The sequence below is a fragment of the Sorex araneus genome, chromosome 3, assembly GCF_027595985.1.
Source record: "Sorex araneus isolate mSorAra2 chromosome 3, mSorAra2.pri, whole genome shotgun sequence".
NCBI lineage: Eukaryota > Metazoa > Chordata > Mammalia > Eulipotyphla > Soricidae > Sorex > Sorex araneus.
In genome coordinates, this window is record NC_073304.1 from 89,051,742 (window position 1) to 89,074,072 (window position 22,331).

The window sequence follows — 22,331 nt, forward strand, 5'->3', positions numbered from 1 at the left end:
TGGTAATGGATATGATATGGTTACACTGGTATCCCAACACACAAAAACTGTTATCTCAATAAAAGTTTCTGAAAAACTAAAATTTTTGCTGTCCTGTCATGCCATGTTGACAAAAGGTCATTGAAATTCTTAAGGAATTATACGTGATCACTAAGCAATGAGTGATAGCTTTCATAAACCCTTTACCCCTGCAGAACTGCATCTGTCCTGCATATGGGTTTATGGACCAGCAGTTATAACCAAGGTAAAGACCAATGGATTTCAACCTTTCTATACTTGCAGACTGACAAGTTCATGGGCCAGTGAGTGAAGAATGCTGAGTTACAGTATACCATTTAGGCTTGGCCTGTGTTCAAAATCTGAATGCTAGTACATGTGGAACAATATCCTAACTTGCACTCTGATACTGTCAAGGAGTCCTCCCTCTCTGCATCCTACTGCGCATACTTTCCTGGATAAGCGCTACTTTGGCATTTACTAGAATGTCTTTTAGCTAAATTCTTGTGGCATTTATTTCAGGGTATCAGAATATGTCTACCTCCAAAAGAATATTTGATTCTCTTGGTCAAAGACCGTTGATTATTATCTGCCTGCTAGAGTTGTTGGGTACTATAGAAAAAATAGGACTCAGGGCTGGAGTGATAGCACAGCGGGTAGGGCGTTTGCCTTGCACACGGCCAACCCGGGTTCAATTCCCAGCATCCCATATGGTCCCCTAAGCACGGCCAGGGGTAATTCCTGAGTGCAGAGCCAGGAATGACCCCTGAGCATCGCTGGGTATGACCCAAAAAGCAAAAAAAAAAAAAAAAAAAGAAAAGAAAAAAAAACAGGACTCATAGATTTACGCAGTGGTCATGTGCAATTATGTGGGTACTTTCCTAGTGCCTCACTGTATTTTTCCTGAAATTGTCTGCAATTCAACAATGTTGAGCCAATTTTTTTAAATCTCTATTTACTGCTTATATATCATAAAATCTGAGCAGCCCTATTTTCTCTTATTTGGAGGCATCTCAAGAAGGTGATGTCTGTCAGGTACATTTTATTCATCAGCTGAGAGACTTTTATTTTGCCCTAAAGTCAACTAAAGAGAATAACTCAAAAATGTCATAAGAATGCTCCTGGCCTACCTTTCCTGTAGTAAACTCTCTCTAAAGATACTGCTTGGGTGAACTAAGTGAGAAATGTGTGTTGACCTAAGAGAACCCTCTGGCCAGAGAAACTGTACCAGATGTCACAAAAATTAAGGGAACAACTTCTAATATAGAATTGCCTACAACATGTAGTCAGACAGCACCTGTCAACAAAATTAGAACAAAACCAGAGATGCCTTACTTCAGATTCTGGGGTTGGCTTTCAGACATAACAATTCTCAAGCTAGTGAAAAAGGGGCTTTGCCCCTGACAAGGTCAAATTCATCCTGAGTTCTTTTGATCCTATTTCCCCCCATGTCTCTTTCAGAACTAAGTTCCATTAATCAGTTCCTTGTTTCCCATTCATATGCCTGGCTAAACATTCTATTTTTAAATTTAAAAACAAAAAATACTTTCCTGTATACTGGGATCCTTCAAATAACTCTTTCCCTGCCTATCTATGAAGACAGTAGAAAGCAGTGATTAAGAGTTTGGACCCTTGGACCAAAGAAATAAAGCACCTGCCTTGCACATGGCCAGGGCTCATGACATCACTTATGGTCCCTTAAATACCACAAGGAGTGAATCCCTGAGTACCACTGGATGTGGCAAAACCCCTCGTCTCCTCAAAAGAATTTATAATCCAATTGCCTGGACTCAACTCCTTAGATCCAGAGCGGTTTGAGAGTGTGACTCAAAATAACTGCTCCTTCTCCTCAGATTTCTTGCTCCCTTTGCATCCCATTATCACAAGCTCTACATTCATCTGTTTTTTCTTTGAATGTTCTGTCTCAGTCATTGATGACTACACTTTCTCTGACAATCCCATAAATATCACTGTGACACATAATTTTAACTCATACTACAATTCAGATTTGGAAAGAGAAGCACAATTCCTTAATTTTGCTTAGAAATAATCTGATTTTCCTCCCAGGTCTACATTCACTGGTTAGTAAAGAAAATAGTTAAATATACAGCCCAGTTTAAAATATGACTTTAAATAGTTACATAATATTTTTATGTAATTAAATAATTAACCAACAATTCACAAACACCTGAGGAGCAGTTCAACTTCCCTTGGATTGCTCAGACTATCAGATATGTCCAGGAAGTCATCCATTCTTACCAGGGTGATGACAAGTGACTTTGTTAAATAATTGGAAAATTCCAGTTTCTCAATATTGCATTGTTAGGAAGGACTCATCTTCCTATCATGTTATCTTTTATAACATAAGCAAAATAATAAGTTATGACAGATTTACTTCCCCCTCTGGTGTATCATGTATCCTGACTAAACTTAAATGACTCATAGCAAAGGACTGCTCAATCCACACAAAGGATAGTCAAAACAGTTTAAAAACAGCAAAAAAAGAATGTGTAAGTGGAATAAGTCAATGTGCCTGTGCATCTACTTGTGTGTATATATTTGCATATATATATACACACAGTAATATCCTGCTCAACATGAAAGACCAGATAATTTTCTATCAGTAACAATAAAACTAGTAAAAAACATTCAACAGATAGTAAAATAGAAGAATAAAACATACAGATTTTTTTAAAAGAACAGGTGGGGGGGCTAAGGGTTGGGGGGCTAGGGGCGTGGGGGGGTTAGGGGTGTGGGGGTGCAGGGTGGAGCTATACTGGGATTCTTGGTGGTGGAATATGTGCACTGGTGAAGGGATGGGCATTCGAGCATTGTATAACTGAGATTTAAACCTGAAAACTTTGTAACTTTCCACATGGTGACTTAATAAAAAAATTTAAATTAAAAAAAAGGAGGACGAATTTTTAATTAGTTTTTGTTAGTTGCATAAAGATCCCTTTTCTAATTTTGATTTAGTCATATAGGATATATTTTGCACTGATGTAGACAAAGAATGGTAAGCATTAAAATATTAAAATTGTGTGAAAATTTTTTAAAAAAGAAAAGAATGAAGAATGGAGAAAGAAGAAATATATTTCTCATCGACTCTTTGGTGTGTTATATTACACTACTGTGTTATATCACACTACATAAGTATGAGAGCAGCTGGCTTTAACATCAGGTCAAAGCATTATCTCATTACACTGGAACATGCAGTCATTCTTCAGCTCATGATCAGGGCTTACAGAGACTATTGCCATTTGTCACTCTGTCACAGAAAGTTCAATGGAATTATTCTATTTCCTTTTACTTACAACAATAGCCTCTTTGCTGCTATCATCATCATTCTTGGTCCTGTAAAGTTATAGTGTATTTCAGAGCTCAGCTTTGTAGTGATCTCCATTATTTTAGAAATAACCCACACCTGGTTTGATGTCTTGCACAGAAAAGATATTCAATAAATAATTCCTGAATGAAAGAGGTCTTCATTTCATTAAAAAAAGGAAGGAGGTATTCTTTTCTTAAACGTTCTTTAAAAGGAAAAATTTTAGGCATCTTTATTTAGCTCTGAATAAAGACAAAATAGGAGAAAACTCAAAACAAAAGTAATGAATAGTTACAAATGTGCTAATGGCATTACATTAAGAATGGAAAGGGACTGTTGGAGTGATAATACAGTGGATAAGTCCTTGCCTTGCAAGCAGATGACCCAGATTTAATCCCAGGCATCCCATATGGTCCCCTGAGTGAGACAGAAGTGGTTCCTGAGTGCAGAGCAAAAGTAATCCCTCAGCACCACCAGCTGTGGCCCCAAAACATAAATAAATCCAACAAAAAAATTTTTGAAGACAATGAAAAAATGGCATTATGTTTTACTCTTCTAAGAACATTTCCATATTCTATATTTTCCACCATTTTCTTAAAATTTAACTCAACCTCTAACTACCAAAGCTATTATAGGCAACCAGGAAAGTATCACAAAAAGTACTAGCTAAATAGTTTAATATTAATTTAATTTCCCAATTTTCCTTCCTTGTGCTTTACTGGTGTCTTCTAGCTTGCTCTGACATCTATTCTATTAGGTCTGGAATTAAAATACAATGTTGGTACAATTACTGCTAAGCATAGCTGTGGTCACTATAATTTTTCTAAGTAGCTCCTAACCTTTTCACATAGAGTTTGCAGATTCTTGGAAATAAAACAAATAAATGCAATATATTCAGAAGTTGTGTTAAGGTTAGCTAAATTTAATTCCCCTTAATTAAGAAGTAGAGCATTCCACATAGCATGGGAAAATTCCATATTGCCCTATAACTTTTCTATACAAATATTAACAATTCTGAAGAAGATATTTATTCAGATTTTGGTGTAGGTATCTAGCATGCCAGCATCATCTCTACTGTGGTGACAGCTTACTGAAATATACTTCATGTAAGTTGCTGAAGAGATAGTATGGGAGTGAAAGTGCTAGCCTTGCAAATGATCAACCCTGGTTTATTTTTTAAAAATAATTTATTTATTTTTTAATTAGTGAGTCACAGTGAGGGTACAGTTACAGATTCACACATTTTTGTGCTTGTTTTACCCTCATGCAATGTTTGAGAGCCCATCCCTCCACCAGTGTCCATTCTCCACCACTTGTGCAGATGTCATTTTGACTGTACATTTTTGCCTCTCCAGGATATATTCCCAGAAGTGGTATTGATGGATCAAATGGAAACTCAATTTCTAATTTTTTGAGAATCATCCATTTTGTTTTCCAAAGGGGTTGGACCAGTCGGCATTCCCACCAGCAGTGTAGAAGGGTCCCTTTCTCCCCACATCCTCTCCAACAGCGGTTGCTTTTGTTCTTTTGGATGTGTGCCATTCTCTGTGGTGTGAGGTGGTATCTCATGGTAGTTTTGATCTGCATCTCCCTGATAATTAGTGATGCAGAGCATTTTTTCACGTACCTTTTAGCCATTTGTATCTCTTTCTTGGAAAAGTTTCTGTTCATTTCTTTGGCCCATTTTCTGATGGGGTTGGATGTTTTCTTCTTGTAGAGTTCAACCAGTGCTTTGTATACCCTTGATATCAATCCTTTATGGGATGGGTATTGGGTGAATATCCTTTCCCATTCTGTAGATTGCCTTTGTATTCTGGTCCCTGTGTCTCTTGTGGTGCAGAAGCTTCTTAGTTTAATGTAGTCTCATTTGTTTAACTCTGTTTTTACTTGATTGCTTTGTTCTGTGTCATCTTTGAAGATACCTTTAGCTTCAATATCGTGAAGGGTTTTGCCAACCTTGTCTTTGATGTACCTTATGGATTATGGTCTGATGTTGAGGTCTTTAATCCATTTTGATCTGATTTTTGTGCATGGTGTCAGGTCGAGGTCTAAGCCCATTCTTTTTACATGTGGTTTTCCAGTTATGCCAGCACCATTTTCAACCCTGGTTTAATACCAAGTATCACATATGATCTTCCAAGTCACCACGGGGGATGATTCCTAAACATAGAGCCAAGAGTAAGCCCTGAACACTGCCAGGTTTTGGCCCCAAAACAAAAGAAACAACAACAAAAGAAATATATCTTATGTAGCATAAAATCTGTCATTTAAATTTTAGAATTAAGTAATTTTTAATATAGTAACAAGGTTGTGCAAATATCACCCAACCTAATTTTATTTAATTTTTTATTGAATCACCGTGAGATACACAGTTTTATAGGTGCTGATGATTGGGTTTTAGTCATACAATTTTCCAACACCCATTAATCCACCAGTGTACATTCTCCACCACCAATATCCCCAGTTTCCCTCCTGCCACCACCCTCCACCCGAGGCTTTCTCTCTTTCTCTCTCTCTCTCTCTCTCTCTCTCTCTCTCTTGCCTACCCACCCTCCTTTTGGGAATTATGGTTTGCAATACAGATACTGGAAGGTTTTCATGTTTATTCCTTTACCTACTTTCAGCACACAGGTTTTATCTGGAGTGATCATTTCCAAGTATCTTTGTCATAGTGGTTCCTTCTCTATTCCAACTGCCTCCTCCTCCTTTTTATTAAAATATGGAAGGCTTCATGAATTTGTGTGTCATCCTTGTGCAGGGGCCATGCAAATCTTCTATCATTCCAATTTTAGTGCATGTGCTGCTGAAGCAAGCACCCAACTGCACTCTTCCCCAGCACTTGAGGCAGGCTTCCAACTGTGGACCAATCCTCTTGGCCCTTGTTTCTACTTTCCTTGGGTATAACACTAATATGAACATGAAAACACTCATATTATGTTTTTTTAAATATACCACAAATGAGTGTGATCATTCTAGGTCTGTCTTTCTCCTTCTGATTCATGCTCTGCAAGATACTCTCCACGTCCATTCATTTAGAAGCGAATTTCATGACTTCATTTTTCCTAACAGCTGATAGCATTCCATTGTTAGATGTGCCATAGTTTCTTTATCCATTCATCTGTTCTCGGGCACTCAGATTGTTTCCAGATTCTGGCTATGATGACTGGTGCTGCAATGAACATAGAAGTGCAAATGGAATTTCTGCTGTGTTTTTTGAGCCCCCAGGGTATATTCCAAGAAGTGGTATTGCTGGGTCATATGGAACCTCAATTCCTAGCTTTTGAGGAATGTCCACCCAATCTAATTTTAGAACATTATTATGAACCCTAAAAGAAATTCCCATATCCATTAAAAGCTAATTTCCTTTCCTTCCAACTGCTACCCATATCCATACCCCTACCACTAATCTACTGTCTTCATTGATTTGCCTATTCCGTACACTTCACATAAGTAGAATCACCTTGTATGTAGCTTTTAAGTCGTGTTTTGTTCACTTAGTTTGTTTTCAAGGTTCATCCATATTATAATGCCAATGCTTTTTATTGCCAAATAATATTCTTGTGCCAAGTGCAAGGCAAATGCCCTACACTCTGTGCTATTGCTCCAGCCCCATCTTTGTATTTCTTGATGAAAAAAGAATCATGTATTATTGCTATTACCTATAGATTTAAAATGTGGGCCATTAAAAAACAAATTATAGGTCCAAAGAGATAAAAGGTTGAGCACATGCTTTGGGTGCAGGAGGCCTGTTTTGATCTCTAGCATCCAAACAATACCTGGAGCAACACCTCAGCACAGAGCTGGTAACAAGCCCTGAGAATAACTGAGTGTGACCCCCAAGCCAACAACAGAGCAAATTAAAATAGTAAAACTGAAAAAGACAATGACCAGTAAATTATATCATCCATCCCTTTACTATCTATAGAAATGAGGGACTGAATCTATAAAACTGAAATCTACAGATGATTGGCAAATTTATTTTAGATATAGTTTTAGTCTCTTTCACCAGATCCCTGACAAGAGTTGTTAAAAATTTGAAAATTTATTTATATGACTGAATTTCAATTCTTCTTCCATATAGCAGAGATTTCTGAAATACCAAAGAAGACACACAGAGATATTAAAAAATCTAAGTAAATTTAACGCTGAAAAGTGGGCTAATAAAAAGAGCACTTGCAATGATGTTAAGACTGGCTTTACTCTTTCTTATCCTCCATTCCAGGTTCTAGTCATTGAAAGTCAGTATAAAGTTCTTTGGAAACAATATATTTATAAATAATGCATATACTGAGATGCAGAAATGGAAAGTGATGGAAATCAACTAATTGATTAAGTAGGCAAGAGAAAAAGATAGGACTGTAGTGAAAGACAGTATGCTATCCCCATACTGTCCCCCAAGTCCCACTAGGAGTGATTCCTGAGTGCAAAGCCATTAGAAAATTCTGAGCAGTGCTGGAGGGAGAGGGAGAGGGTGAGGTAGAGGAGGAGGGAGAGAGAAGGAGAAGGAAAGAGAGAGAGAGATAAAAATAGTACATTGTAAGAAGCAAGATAAAAATGTCTTCCCTTCTTCCCATCATGTATCTATAAGCCTTTTGGTCACTCAACAAATAAATGTAAAACCAAGTCAACCTACTATTTCCTTCATGAAGACTTCTCAGAGTTCTTTATGTTGGAGTAATTCCTTCCACTACTCATTTTGGATAGCACTTGATCAGCAACTTTATGGTAGGTTGTTCATATACACACATTTAATCGGTAGCACTTAATTATAAACTTCTTGAGGCAGGGATCTGAATATAATTCACCTTACTGATCCAATATCACCTTGTATATGAACACAAAATAAATTTCAGTTGAGTGAATAGAGATTTAGAAAGATCAAATTTAGAAATGTTAGATTGATGAGATTACAGCTATGAATTGTTAATGCAGAAACGTATTACCTTAGTCTGAGTACCAGCTATTCTAGTTTCCATATAAATGGTTTTGTCTCATCTTCAGCAATGTGCGAAAAATGGATGGTTACATTTTTAGAACATTTTCATTTCAGTGAAAAATATCTCAAAATGCTAGAAACAAAAAATTATCGGGAAGTTATGCTAGATGGGTAATTGATAATTAAAGTGCATTTTTCTTTCCCTGAATTCAGGAAAATTTGCCCCAAATCAATCCCATATAGGGAAAAAATAAAAATTATAATAATTATATCCTAAAGGGAATATTTCTTACTGGCCCCAATATTCCAAAGTCTTCTCTAGCTCTATCCTTCATCTCCCAATTATTTTATATATTTTATCATAAGTTTCAAAAATATATTTTAAATTCTTACATTAGTTTCAGAGATATAGAAAAGCTGAAAAGCTAGTGCGCAGTTTCTATGTAGTCCACACCCAGTTTCTTCCCCTATTATTATCATCTAATTAGTCTGGAATAGTCATCACAGTTAGTGAATCAATATTGGTACACTATTTTAAATTGATATCCATGCTTTATTCACCTTTCCTAATGTCCATTTTCTGCTCCAGGATCCCACCCAAGATAACACTTCACATTTTGTGGGTGTGGGTATGTCTCCTTAGGTTCCTCCTCACTGAGAGTCTTTAGATTTTTCTTGATTTTTATATTATTGACAGCAATGTTAGAAAATATCTTGTTAGAAGAATGAAGGTGAATCTCAAGCAAAACTTCAAATATACTAAAGTTTCCAACATCTTCACAAATGACTTTAGAACTCTGGGCTAGAAAGGAATCCACCTTGGGAAGTGTATCAAATATATATGTAATATAATACATTGTATACATTATATATATAATAGTCTCTCCTTGGTATTCTCCTCCAAACCATTGTCTCTTTCCACCAGAGGCTCACCAGGGACCCCCAGGGAGAGGAACATTGTTCCCATTTACTGTTATACTTGGTTTCTGGATTCTCCCACCAATTCCAAACTTGATTTCAAATTTTAAACCAGGGCATGGAATTTGCTCATCGGTTTCCTAAAAATAGGAAACATCAGACATAAAGGAGTCAGATAAATTCTCTCTCCCTCTATGCTCTGGTGAACTGTTCATCTATGCTATCTGGAGACATCACATCTGAATAAACATATGCACTTGCTGAACAACCAGCTGTATCTCTCAGAATCATTATGGCTGTTGCCTTAAATCACTGAACATGATAATCCAATCACCTTGATTTGCTTCTCATCTCTATTCCCTCAATCTCATTATTCTGGAATTGTTCCCTTGTCCTGGAATTGTAGTAATCATTTAATTACTATCTCAGACTCTAGTCTTTTGAGAATCCAAGCTGAAAACAGCAACAAGGCCAAAAAGAAGTAACAGGAAGAGTCAAGTAATTCAATAATTTGGATTAGGACTGAGGCACACTGGTTCTAATCATACTATGATCTGCTCTGCTATTAATTAGTTATTTGTCCTTGAAGACTGAACATTCTCAGATTTGTAAACTGGGACAAAGACGAGAGATTAGACTAAACAACTGCCGAGTCCTTTGTAGCTTTAATTCTTTATAATCTTTAGAAGCCCCAAATGTCAACCTACTAGAAGATAGGCCACTGTGAAAATCATGGAGTCATTTTATGCCAAGTAACTTGATGATATCAATAGTTTGGATCAATCTTATGATATTTAACTTAAAAATTTTAGGAAAATTTTTCTTGATTCTGAAACATGGCCATTTTCATTTTTAAGTTACAAATTCAATGAACCAGGCAATGAAAAGGTAAGAGTTACAAGCCAACATATGTTTTGTAGAAAGGTTATAACGATAAAAATTTGTTCTTTATTTTGGACCACATCTGGCAGTGTTCAGTTCAGCTCTCTGTTTGGGGGAACATGTACTGTGCTTGAATCCGAGCTTCCCACATGCAAAGTATAAGCTTAGTCCATAGAGCTATCTCTCTGATCCAAGAATATTTTAAAAAACTAGTACTATCGACTAAGAGGAACCAGTCAGAAACTACCATTAAGCTATGGTTGTATTTGTGTGAAATTTTCAGCATTAGCAGATAACAGAGACAAGTCAGTGTGTGACTGTCTAGCAAGGTGTGTGAGCTGAGGAAAAGGACAGTGACTACTAATGGCACAGGGTTTGGTTTCTTTTGGGGATGATATGATTACAATGCTATTGAACAACTGAATGTATCAGAAATCACTAATTACACACAAACATACAAATATTTGTCAAAAACAGACATTTTCTTCCACAGATGAAAAGTTGTAAAGAACTTTACGTTTTTTCTATCTTTTAAAACGTTCTAAAAGGGAAGTACATCTAACTCTACCGGGTTTCTATTTGACATTAAACTTCCCAAGCAGCAAAGAATCAGATTCTTCAGGGACAGACCATATGAATAGCTTAGGAATTTGCGCAACTGAAAGAGGAATTTCAACGTGAGTAAATGCAAGATGACATAAGTGGGAGGGACCCTCAATTAGAACCAGTTATGAACTATAAAAGGTGTCTAGGAGAATGAGATTATTCAGTTCAATGGAATATTTTGGGATAGGTATTAGGTACAAGATACTGTTTTAAGAATAGTAGTAAAGAAAGGAATATGAAAAAAATGACATGAGTGGATTGTCACTACCTTCTCTATTTAAAAGTCTTTAGTAAGAGAACATTCATACTCCAATGCCAGATGAGTGTGAATTGGGTTTTGTTGTTGTTTGTTTATTTTTAAATAGGTGCCACACCCAGCAATGCATATGGTGCTTTGTGGTGGCAAGGATTGAGTTCAGGTTCTCATACATCCTAGGTATGTGCTCTACCACTTGTTTCTCTCAAGCCCCTGCAGAATCTGAAAATCTGAGCTAGATTTTCTGAGCTAGGTACTAGAAAAGTTAAGGAAGACTTTAGAGAAGAGCTGGCAGTTTCTGTGGGCCTTGAGTATAAAAGACAATTGATCCAAATAACAAATTGAAGGCTGGTGAGGAAAAAAGTTCAAATGATAGAAACCTTACAAGTAACATCACTGTCATTGTCATCCTGTTGCTCATCAATTTGCTCGAGCGGGTACCAGTAATGTCTCCATTGTGAGACTTGTTACTGTTTTTTTTTTGTTACTGTTTTTGGCATATCAAATACGCCCACGAATAGCTTGCCAGGCTCTGCTGGTGCGGGCGAGATACTCTCGGTAGCTTGCCAGGCTCTCTGAGAGGGGTGGAGGTATCGAACCTGGGTTGGCTGTGTGCAAAGCGAATGCCCTACCAGTTGCGCTATAGTAAACACAAATATTAAATTATCTACTTTATTTAAAGCAGTTGATGCTCTTAGTATGAGTCACTATACATCATAAGAAGTAGAGTCAGACTTCATTTATATAGTGACAACTCTCCTGATAAATACTTAGCTTCAATATTTTCTTAAAATATTGAAGGTTCAGTGTTAGCTCATGAGACCCTGACTACAGAAACAGTCAAATGTGCTGATCAGATAGCTGTTTGTAGGACAGGCCTTTCTCTGATCTCTTGACAATATCTATTGAGTAAAAATGAAGAGGAGGAAAGGAAAGAGGAAAAGATAAGGTAGGGGGAAAGAGCTGTCAGACAACAAGAGACTGGAAGCAGAGGTTGGAAATGATGACGGGATAGTCTGTAAGGCTGCAGTGGCAAACACTGGTGCAGAAAAAAGCTAGTTACAAAAGAAGAAAATATACTTGCTAGCTCTATAGTCTACACCAATGAAAAGTTACCTGGTCATCAACAGCCCTTAAAGAAACACACACATCCATCCTGAAGCCTATTAACCAAAGCAATTCAGGCCCAGTGGGAAGGGATTGTTCACAGTGTGTAACAATATAGTGACAAACTAAATCATTCAGCTCCATTTCCCACAACTTACATTTCAATGGCACAAAATCTTTAAGTTTAGCATGACCCTAACTCAAGAAAAGATCAAGCATTTTAAAAATACCTCTTCAGAAGAGAGGTCCCTGCCATAGAGGGGGTGGGGGTGTCTTTAAGGGGTGGGAGGGGAAACTAGGGACACTGGTGCTGGGAAATTACACTGGTGAGGGGGATGGGTGCTGGAACATTGTATGGCTGAAACGCAATCATGAACAATTTTATAATGTTCTAGCTCATGATCATTCAATTAAAAAAACAGGAAAGAAAACTTCTTTAGATGATCATTATTATGTGATATTAAAATTGAAGTCACAACATTTAAAGCACAAATCCTCAACAACATGGCAAACTTTTTTTTTTAAAGTCTCAAATGATTTATTCCCCAATGGCTTAGGACAACAGAGATTTCATTCTGTGATGGAATAAGGAGGCAGCAAGAAATAAAAATTCTATGAGGGCAGTCTGAAAAAAGACAAGGTCAGAGTCATTTACTTACATGAAACAATGAAAAAAGAAACACCCCCAGCATACTATTCCCAGAATCTGAAAATACATGAATTAAGGGCCTATGTCTAAGAGAAGAACCGAGTTAGGGTGTGTGTGCAAACATTTTACATCCCTTAAAAAGTTTAGTTAAAGAAGAAATAGTTTCCTGTATAGTACTAACACATAAAGCCTTGTATCTAATATAAATTCCCACAGCATCATATTCTTCACTGCCATTCAATACTAAGGCCTCCACTGTGTACTAACTGCTGCTTTTCATTAGCTCAGAAGAGCATCACAATGTACTCTTAATGTACACAAAGTATACATCAATGGCAAAATTCTATCTTTTCTACCTGTTTCGTGTGATTGGCAAATGTGATTTTATTATAATGCACTCCCTTCCCTCTACCAAATACCACCACTTCCACATGCCTGCTTAACTCTACTTTCCTTCCAGTCAAAATCAAAGGGCAGAATCTAGGTTTAAAATAGACAAACCATAATTGCTATGGATGCTTCCAGAAGCTCAGTCCCAGGGAGAAGTTGTGGGGCAACGGAAGGCTTCACTAAGGAAAAAAAAGTAAAGGATGCAATAGTCCTGATCCCCTGACTGGACTACCTTCTTTTTTTCTTTTTATTTTGTTGCCATTTTGGGTCACACCTAGCAATATACAGGGGTTACTCCTGGTTCTGCACTCAGGAATTACTTCTGACCCTGCTCTGGGGAACATATGGGATGCTGGGAATCAAACCCAGCTCGGTCATGCGCATGGCAAATGCCCTATCCACTGTGCTATCACTCTAGCACCTTAGTTGCCATTTTGGAGAGGGGATACCTTCTAGAAATGTTGAGGGAAGACTACTAGAGTCACAGATAGTAGTACAGCAGGGACCAAACTGAGTTTGCCAGGGATCATACTTAGAGCCTTGCATGGCTTGAGTCATATCACAGGTTCTTACCCTTTGTACTCTGAACTGACTTCTGCTTAGCTGTAAACAATCATTCATCCTGCTCTGTAATTCATTCAATCAAATACCTTTCAGTGAATTCTATACACTTGGAGAGATGAATCAAAATACCCACTTTCCAAAAAGTATTATTATTCCCTATGTAAAATAAACTGGGAGGGTCAGGATGTGACTCAATGAAAGAGCACTTGCCTTGCATGTTGGAGGTCCTGGCTTCAATCCTTAATACCACCCAGAACAAAAAATAAACAAGGATAAGGTTGGGATGGGATATAGGAGGTTCTTTGTCTGAACTGCCAGCCTCTCTCAGCCATGGTCTCCTCTAGTAGAGACATGCATTAACATTTCCGGTATGTGATTAAATATGCAAGATGACAGCATTCTTTTCTCCCACCATTTTCTGATACAAATAATTAACACTGTCTTTTCAAAGACATACTTGCTGATAAATGATTGCTGATAACACAAATTACTAATTATGCAGGAACAAAGGCTAAGGGACTGTTTCCTATCTAGGATAGTCATAGAAGACCTTGATATTGTGGTCCCCTGATACATGCGTTGTATCAGGGATTCATGCTGTGTCACATACTATATCCTGTGAGATGCACAAAGCCGCCAGAATGCTGGATTATGGGGTCAGTGGGAAAAGTGGTAAATCACACATTAAAGATATGTGCAGGAAATACAGTCTGAATAGTGTCCTTCTATAAATGTTTAAACATTGGTCTAAAGACACTGGCTAGAGTGCTTCTGAATTAATTTTATTGCAGTAAATTAAGACTTTATTGTTTGGTGATGCTTCTTCCCTTTACTTTTTCATGGGTGATGCAACTGTTGGTTGCCGTGCTTGTACATACTTGTTTGTGATGTACCAAAAACCCCTATGGCATTGCCACAGGGATCAAATTTCATGATGTGGGACGATGCCTGAGATCAAATTCCTGACTTTGTGCCTGCCACGGCAGGCACATTCGCCTTGGTGATGCTATTTATTTTGCAATAAACTTCTTTCCAGCAGCAATGCGCTTAATTTTTTTTAAAGAGAGGTATTTGTTTACTCCTAAAAAACCAACTTAATAACACCTCCCCATCTGAGTGTAAGTAGACTTAGTGACTTGATTAAAAAAAACTATTATTTAGACCAGCAAGTGGGGGCAGGGGACATAAAGTTTATACTATAGAAACCTAGAAAACGCTGATAACAAGGTTAATATCACCAGGTCTACATAATGTTATCATGTGACTCTTTATACTATACAACAAACACACTTCTTTATCCATCTTTACTGAGATATTGACATAGAACAGATACAAATTTTAGATGTACAACATGATAATTTGATTGACATAGGGACTGTGAAATACTTGCCACAATAAGATTAATTAACACTTCCATCACCTAATGTAGGGCATTTGCCTTGCATGCAGCTGACCCGGGTTTGATTCTTCCATCCCTCTTGGAGAGCCGGGCAAGCTACCGAGAGTACCTCGCCCTCACAGCAGAGCCTAGCAAGCTACCCATGGCACACTCGATATGCCAAAAACAGTAACAATGAATCTCACAATGGAGACGTTACTGGTGCCCACTCAAGCAAATCGATGAGCAACAGGATGACAGTGATACAGTGATCACGTAATGTAATTACCATTTTTATTTGGGTGGTGAGAACACTCAAAGTCTACTGTCTTAACAACTTTTTAATATATAATATAGAAATGCTGCATATTAAATCCCAAAACCTTATTCACCTTAGGACTGTGAATTCATACTCTTTGGCCAACCTCTTTCTGTAACTCTTACTACCCAAACCCTGACAACTCCCCTATATTTCTTATGTTGTGCTCTTTTAGAGACCACACATGAGTGACATATATAGAACAGGGCTGCTAAAGCATTTTTCACTCAAAATCCCCCTTCAGTGGAGAAATGCAACATGGGTGATTACTGCCAGAAGACCTTGGTTGATGTTGAAGTGGTTTTTGGTTGTAAAACATTCAGAAATATTTTATTGTTGCCAATTTTTCACAGCCCCTCCCCCCACCCCATTTAATTACATGACCCCATATAGAGCTTTGACCCACAGTTTTAGAAGCTGGGAGACAGATTATTTGTCTTTCTCAGTTTGCCATGTCGCTTATCATAAAGTTCTCAAAGCCCATCCATGCTGTTGCCAATAGCAAGGTTTCCTCCAGCAGGAGAGAGTTGGATAGAACTCACAAGTTCTTTCCCCAAACCTTCAACTGAAGTCTAAGCATGAGGAAAGCCTCAGATATGCTGAAGGCCGTCTCACAAAATAACTGACCAATAGCCCCCTCAAAATTGCCAAGGCCACGAATATCAAGAAAAAGCTGAACAACGGACAGAGCAAAGAAAATAAAAATATATGATAGACGATGGTACCCTGAATGAGATCCTTAAATTGAAAAACAGCAAGGAAAAAGAAGTGAACTCTGAATAAAGTCTTGTTTATACCAAGCAATTTAGCAGTTTTAGTTTCTCTTTCCCTCCCTTCCAGCAGGTGGTGCTTGGGGGCTACTCCCAGCTCAGTGGCTGAGGGTCATTCCAAGCTCAGGGGAACATGTGATGCCAGGTATTGAACTGGGCCTCCTGCATGCAAAGCATATTTCAGCCTGCTGAGTTAGGTCTCTGGCCCAAAGTCAGTTTCTTAATTTTGACAAATTTATCATAAAAATACAATGTTAAGGACAGGAGAAGCTGGTTGAGGAATATATGAAAACTTTCTGTAAATTAAAAATATTCCAAAGTAAAAAGCTTATTTTGATATCACAGTATCACTGTCATCCTGTTGCTCATCGATTGGCTTGAGTGGGCACCGGTAATGTCTCCATTGTGAGACTTGTTGTTACTGTGGTTGGCATATCGAATACACCACAGGTAGCTTGCCGGGCTCTGCCATGCAGGTGAGATACTCTCAATAGCTTGTCAGGGTCTCCAAGAGGGACGAAGGAATCAAACCCGGGTCGGCCGCATGCAAGGCAAACGCCCTCCCCGCTGTACTATTTTGATATATATATATATATATATATATATATATTGTCAACTATATCTCAAAGTATTATTACTTTTTAAAGTTTGAGGCTGGGGAGACATCAGCTCAAAGGCTGGAGCATGTTTTGCATGTGGGGGCCCTGTTTTGATCCTCAGCATCACAGAATCCCCTAAGCATCACTAGGAGTAGCCACTGAATAGCACTGCAGCAGGAATATCTTATGAGAACTGTGAACCATGCCCAGAATTAAAAAACTTAAACGTCAGTAACTAACCTAAAAAAAAGTAACTAATGTAAAAAGTTTGAAAAGATTAAGTGCACGGGCTGGAGAGATAGCACAGCAGGTAGGGCGTTTGCCTTGCACACGGCCGACCCGGGTTCAAATCCCAGCATCCCATATGGTCCCCTGAGCACGGCCAGGGGTAATTCCTGAGTGCAAAGCCAGGAGTAACCCCTGTGCATCGCCAGGTATGACCCAAAAAGCAAAAAAAAAAAAAAAAAAAAGATTAAGTGCAGTTGTAGAGGTTATGTTTACATGCTCTGTGAAACATGGATTTTCAGTTAGATCAAATACCTATCCTAAATTAATTTCACTTATTTTGAATAGTGAAATTAATCTTATTCATGTCAATTCCAAATAGGAAATTAGTTCATTTCAATAATGGAAGTTTATCCTCAATTGTGTTTTGAAATATCTCAACTCATAGAAAGAATATTTTGTTGGAATATCCTATTTTAATTAGGTGAATTTATATTCTATACTAGGATAAAATAAAATTGAAAATGTCTATGATTTTATAGTATGTATAATTGAACACTGAGTGCCTCATATATAGAGTTAACTCATTTGACTCATAATATGTACCAAAGGGTTTTATGAATTGAGAGCTCCACCCCCAAAATAAAATCTGCTTACAAAAATCTTGAGCATACATATTTGAATTCTTAATTTTTTTTTTATTTTTCTGCAATGCTGGGCATCAACCCTGGGGATCAACCCCAGGGCCTCACACAAGCAAGGTAAGTGCTGTACCACTGAGCTACATCCCTAGCTCCTGTATTTGAAATGCTCTTAAAGTATACTTAATATACTTATTTAGGTATTGCTTTAAAAAATTTTTTTTTGGTTTTGGGGTCACACCCAGTAATGCTCTGGGCTTATTTCTGGCTCTGTACTCAGGGATCATTCCTGGCAGTGCTTGGGAGACAATAGGCAGTGCTGAAGATCAAAAAGTTGCTGGCCACATACAAGGCAAGCACCTAAACCCCTGTACAATTTCTCTTGCCCCAGAATAATTTAAAGTAATACGCATAGTTAAATAATGTAGTGTATAGTTTAATGAATTTTAACTCCCTGTATCCAGTGATGTCACAATCATAGCAACTAAAATAGGGAGTACTGCCATTAACTAAACAAGCGCCCTCATATCCTTTGTTGTGAATCCTCTTTACTCTCTCCAGTTCCTGGAAATCACTGATGTAGTCTTTTTGTTTTGGTGGGGTGGGGCGGGGGTGTGAGGAGGAGGGAGGGTGTGAGGGGACGTTTGGACCACAGCTGGCAGCGCTCAGGAGGATTAATGTGTTTTCTGTTCCTATAATTTTTTTTTTTAGTATTTCATATAAATTGAATTGTCCTTTGTTTCTGACTACTTTCACTTAGCACTTTGTATTTGTAATTCATCTAACTCTTGCCTGTATCAGAAGTTTCGGCCTTTGCATTGTTAGTAGTTTTTTTTTTATAATATAAATGTACCACATTCACCTGCTGAAAAACATTTGGGTTATTTCTGCTTTAGCCTATCATGAATAAAGTTGCTATGAACATTTATGTATAAATATTTATGTAGACATATTTAGGAGTAAAATTGCAGTGTCATATCCTCAGTGAATGTTTGTCTCTAAAAAAGTTCCAAACTGTTTTCCAAGTGAATGTGCTAGTCTACATTCCTGCCAGTAACATAATTCACCTTGCTCCAGGTGCTGACCTTACAAATTCTTAACAGTAGTCATTCTACTAGCTTTGTTGTGGTTTTAATTTACATTATCTAATGACTGTTAAGCATTTATTCCAAATGATTATTCTTCACTTGTATATATTCACTGAAGTATTTGTTTAAGTTGTTTTCCTTTTTTTCTTCTTGTTTATTTGCAATGCAAGGTCAAACCCAGGGCCTCACACAAGTATGTATTCTATTGCTTATTTATATTCAACTTCTTCATATTTTACTTAAAAATTGTTTTTTGGGTGCTGGAGCGATAGCATAGCCGATACCAGGGTTTGATTCCCAGTATCCCATATGATCCCCTGAGCACAGCCAGAAGTAACCCCTGTGCATCGCTGGGTGTGACCCAAAAAGCAAAAAAAAAATTTTGGTTTGGGGGCCATACCTGGCAGTGGGGCTGGAGCAATAGCACAGTGGTAGGGCATTCGCCTTTCATGCGGCTGACCCATGTTCGATTTCTCCATCCCTCTTGGAGAGCCCGGCAAGCTACTGAGAGTATTGCACCTGCACAGCAGAGCCTGGCAAGCTACCCGTGGCATATTGAATATGCCAAAAACAGTAACAATAAGTCTCTCAATGAGAGACGTTACTGGTGCCCACTCGAACAAATCGATGAGCAATGGGATAACCCCTGGCAGTGCTCAGGGGTTAAACCTGGCTCTGCACTCAGGAGTTACTCCTGGTGGTGCTTGGGGGACCATATGGGATACCAGGAATCAAACCTGCATGAGCCACATGCAAGGCAAACAACCTATCTGCTGTGCTATCTCTCTGTCCCCACTTTTCCCTTTCTTAAAAAGCTAGATCTTGGTTTTAGTGATCTGTGAGTTATTTATACATTCTAGATACTTTTTTAAAAAGCAAACAGATGTTTGGCAAATAGTATGTTTTGAAGAGTCCAAAGTTTCTAATTTTAATAAAGTCAAATTAGGTTTTCCTTTCATGTGTTCTCCTTTCTTTCAAAGAATTGTGAGCCTAATCCAAAGTCATTAAGATATTTTCCAGAAGTTTTAGATCTTATACCTTGGTCCATGAATTACTGGGAACTAATTTTTGTGTAAGGGGCATTAAAGTGTTGATATCCAATTGTTTCTTGGTACCTTCACAGAAAATCAACACATACATACACACACACACACACACACACACACACAATCCACTACAGTGCATACTCCTTGTAGGAGAGAGCTTGTGTTCAATCCCTAGCACTGCCCCATATCACTAAGTGTGACCCTCATCACCTCTGGGTACAATGCTCAGCACTACAACCAAAACAACTAAGCACTGGAGGTATGAGAAGAAACTCAACTGACTGCATATGTGTAGTTCCACTTCTGGATTCTATATTCTGTGAAACTAATGTGATTTATCTTTAAGCCTCAAAGATATTACATGTAGTTTTATACTAAGTCTTAAATCAAGTAGTGTAAGACCTCCAACTTTGTTCCTTTTCTCCCCACAACTACATTGGTTATTTTAGATTCTTTGCACTTTCAAATGATTTTTAGCATTAGTTTGCAAGTTTCTTTTTAAAAAATTCATCTGGGAAAAGTTTTTAAAGAACTGCAAAATCAGGACATCTATCTGGGACTGGAATTTTTGTTTTATTTTCAAAGTTTTTAGTCATCAGTAAAAAATGTTTTAAAGTTATTTACTTCACTCTAGATTTTACTTGTAGCTTTTAAGAAATTTGTCATTTCATCTATTTTGTCACATTTATTGACATAAATCTATTGTTTACTTAAATATGTTAAAAGTTGAAAATATTCTCTATTTCATAGATTGTTTTAGTTTATCAAGTACCACTGTTTTAAAGATAAAGCATTTCTTTTTAATTAGTAATACTGTGGTATATACAGAAAACTCAGTGTCAAACTATTTATTAGCTATAAAATTCAGCTGTGAAGATATGAGCAATTTTATAATAAAATAGATTATTTTGAGATAGTTTCCAGAGTGTCAGTGACATTACAATATAGAAACAATTAAGGAAACAGGAATATACCAAGAATAGTTATTTTTATTATTTCTGAATGTCCTGACAATTAATATAAATTTAAAAAATTATTTTTGCTGAGCTTCCATACAATCTAGCAATTCCATTGTTGGCATCTACCCCAAGGCCCAAAGACTATTTCAAAGAGACATTTGTGCTCCTATGTTCATCGTAGCACTATAGCCAAAATATCAATATCATCTACATATCATATACAATTTATTATATACTGTATATTATATAGTACAGCCAATATCTTTGTAGCGAAAATCTGGAAACAATCCAAGTGTCCAAGAACAGATGACTGGATAAAGAAACTATGGTGTATATACACAATGGACTACTACTCAGCTACAAAAAAAGGATAAAATAATGCAATTTGCTGCTAAATATAAGGATCTAAAGGATTTTTAGATCTAAAGGATGCTGAATAAAGTTAGTCAGTAGAAGAGGAACTGATATAAAATGATCTCTGTCTTCTGTGAGATATAAAGAGACATAGTAAGGGAAGATCAAATGGCCAAAGGCAAAAGAACATGAGATATAGTATATAGAGCTAAACTTAGCAGAGGAGAGGGGAGGGGAACAGAGAGGGGAACAGAGTAGGGGTGAACAAGAGACCCTGGGACAATGTTGGAGAGAAACTGACCCTCTGGTGGAGGGTTTGGTATTGGTATATTGTAAGTATGCAACTCTATCATTAGCAGTATTATAAAGCATAGATCCTCAATTAAAAACATTTAAAATAAAAATAAAGTAATCAACTCCCCAAACAAAATGGTTTGTTGCTTTACATGTGAGTTTAAGAAAAACTTTTCATGGAAATCTTTTTTGAATCCACGATTTTATAGTACATCAATGTAATAAGACCATTTCTCAGTCAAGAAATATTTAAGTATTCAAAAAATATTTTTGTTTTTGTTTTTGTTTTTAAAATAACTTATTTCATTACAGAAAACTTTTTTAAATTTACTTTACCAGTCAGGTCTGTCATGCCTTTAAAAAAATTAATCTTATTTTTATATAATTTTTTCTTGTTATATATATAAATTTACTAATTCTTAATGGAATTGGTGAAGGGTGACTAGGAGGTAGCGTTAACCGCTGATCACTATGTGGCAAAATCAGAACTGATGTTTCTAGATGAAGAACAGAATGTAGGATTTGGGGATTTGAAATCCTTAGAAAAGCTATGGGAGAATGCAGAAAGTTGAGCGGGAAACTTACCTTTTCTGGGGTTGGTGGCAGCAACTGTGGTGGTGGTTTGAATCACACCCTGGTGCTGCTCAAGGACCGTACGCAGAACTGCACATCAAACTGGGGTCCGCCCTGCCATGTTCAAGGCAAGTGCCTTCCATTAGCTCCCTCCTTTTCCTCTGGCCACATGGAAAAGGTATCCTTGTATTATTTGGCTTTTGCCCTCCAACAGTTTCCATATCAGCTGCTTAAACTCTGGGTTGAGGGGATAGCACAGTGGGTAGGGTGTTTACCTTGCATGCCAGCCAACCTGGATTCGATTCCCAGCATCCTATATGGTTCCCTGAGCACTGCCAGGAGTAATTCCCAAGTGCAGAGCCAGGAGTAACCCCTGTACATCGCCAGGTGTGACCAAAAAATCAAAAAAACACCCAAAAAACAAAAACAAAAAAATGGGTTGCAACCCATTATCA

The 22,331-nt window shown here is 37.4% G+C and overlaps 1 protein-coding gene and 1 non-coding gene across 5 annotated transcripts in view; both read right to left on the bottom strand.

The window, feature by feature from the left end:
* Positions 1-22,331, bottom strand: part of FRMD5 (FERM domain containing 5) — a 356,045-nt gene that overhangs the window by 169,632 nt on the left and 164,082 nt on the right. The window lies entirely within an intron of this gene.
* Positions 6,036-6,138, bottom strand: LOC129403851 (U6 spliceosomal RNA). The gene has a single exon (XR_008629511.1). It is a non-coding gene; the product is annotated as a U6 spliceosomal RNA (small nuclear RNA).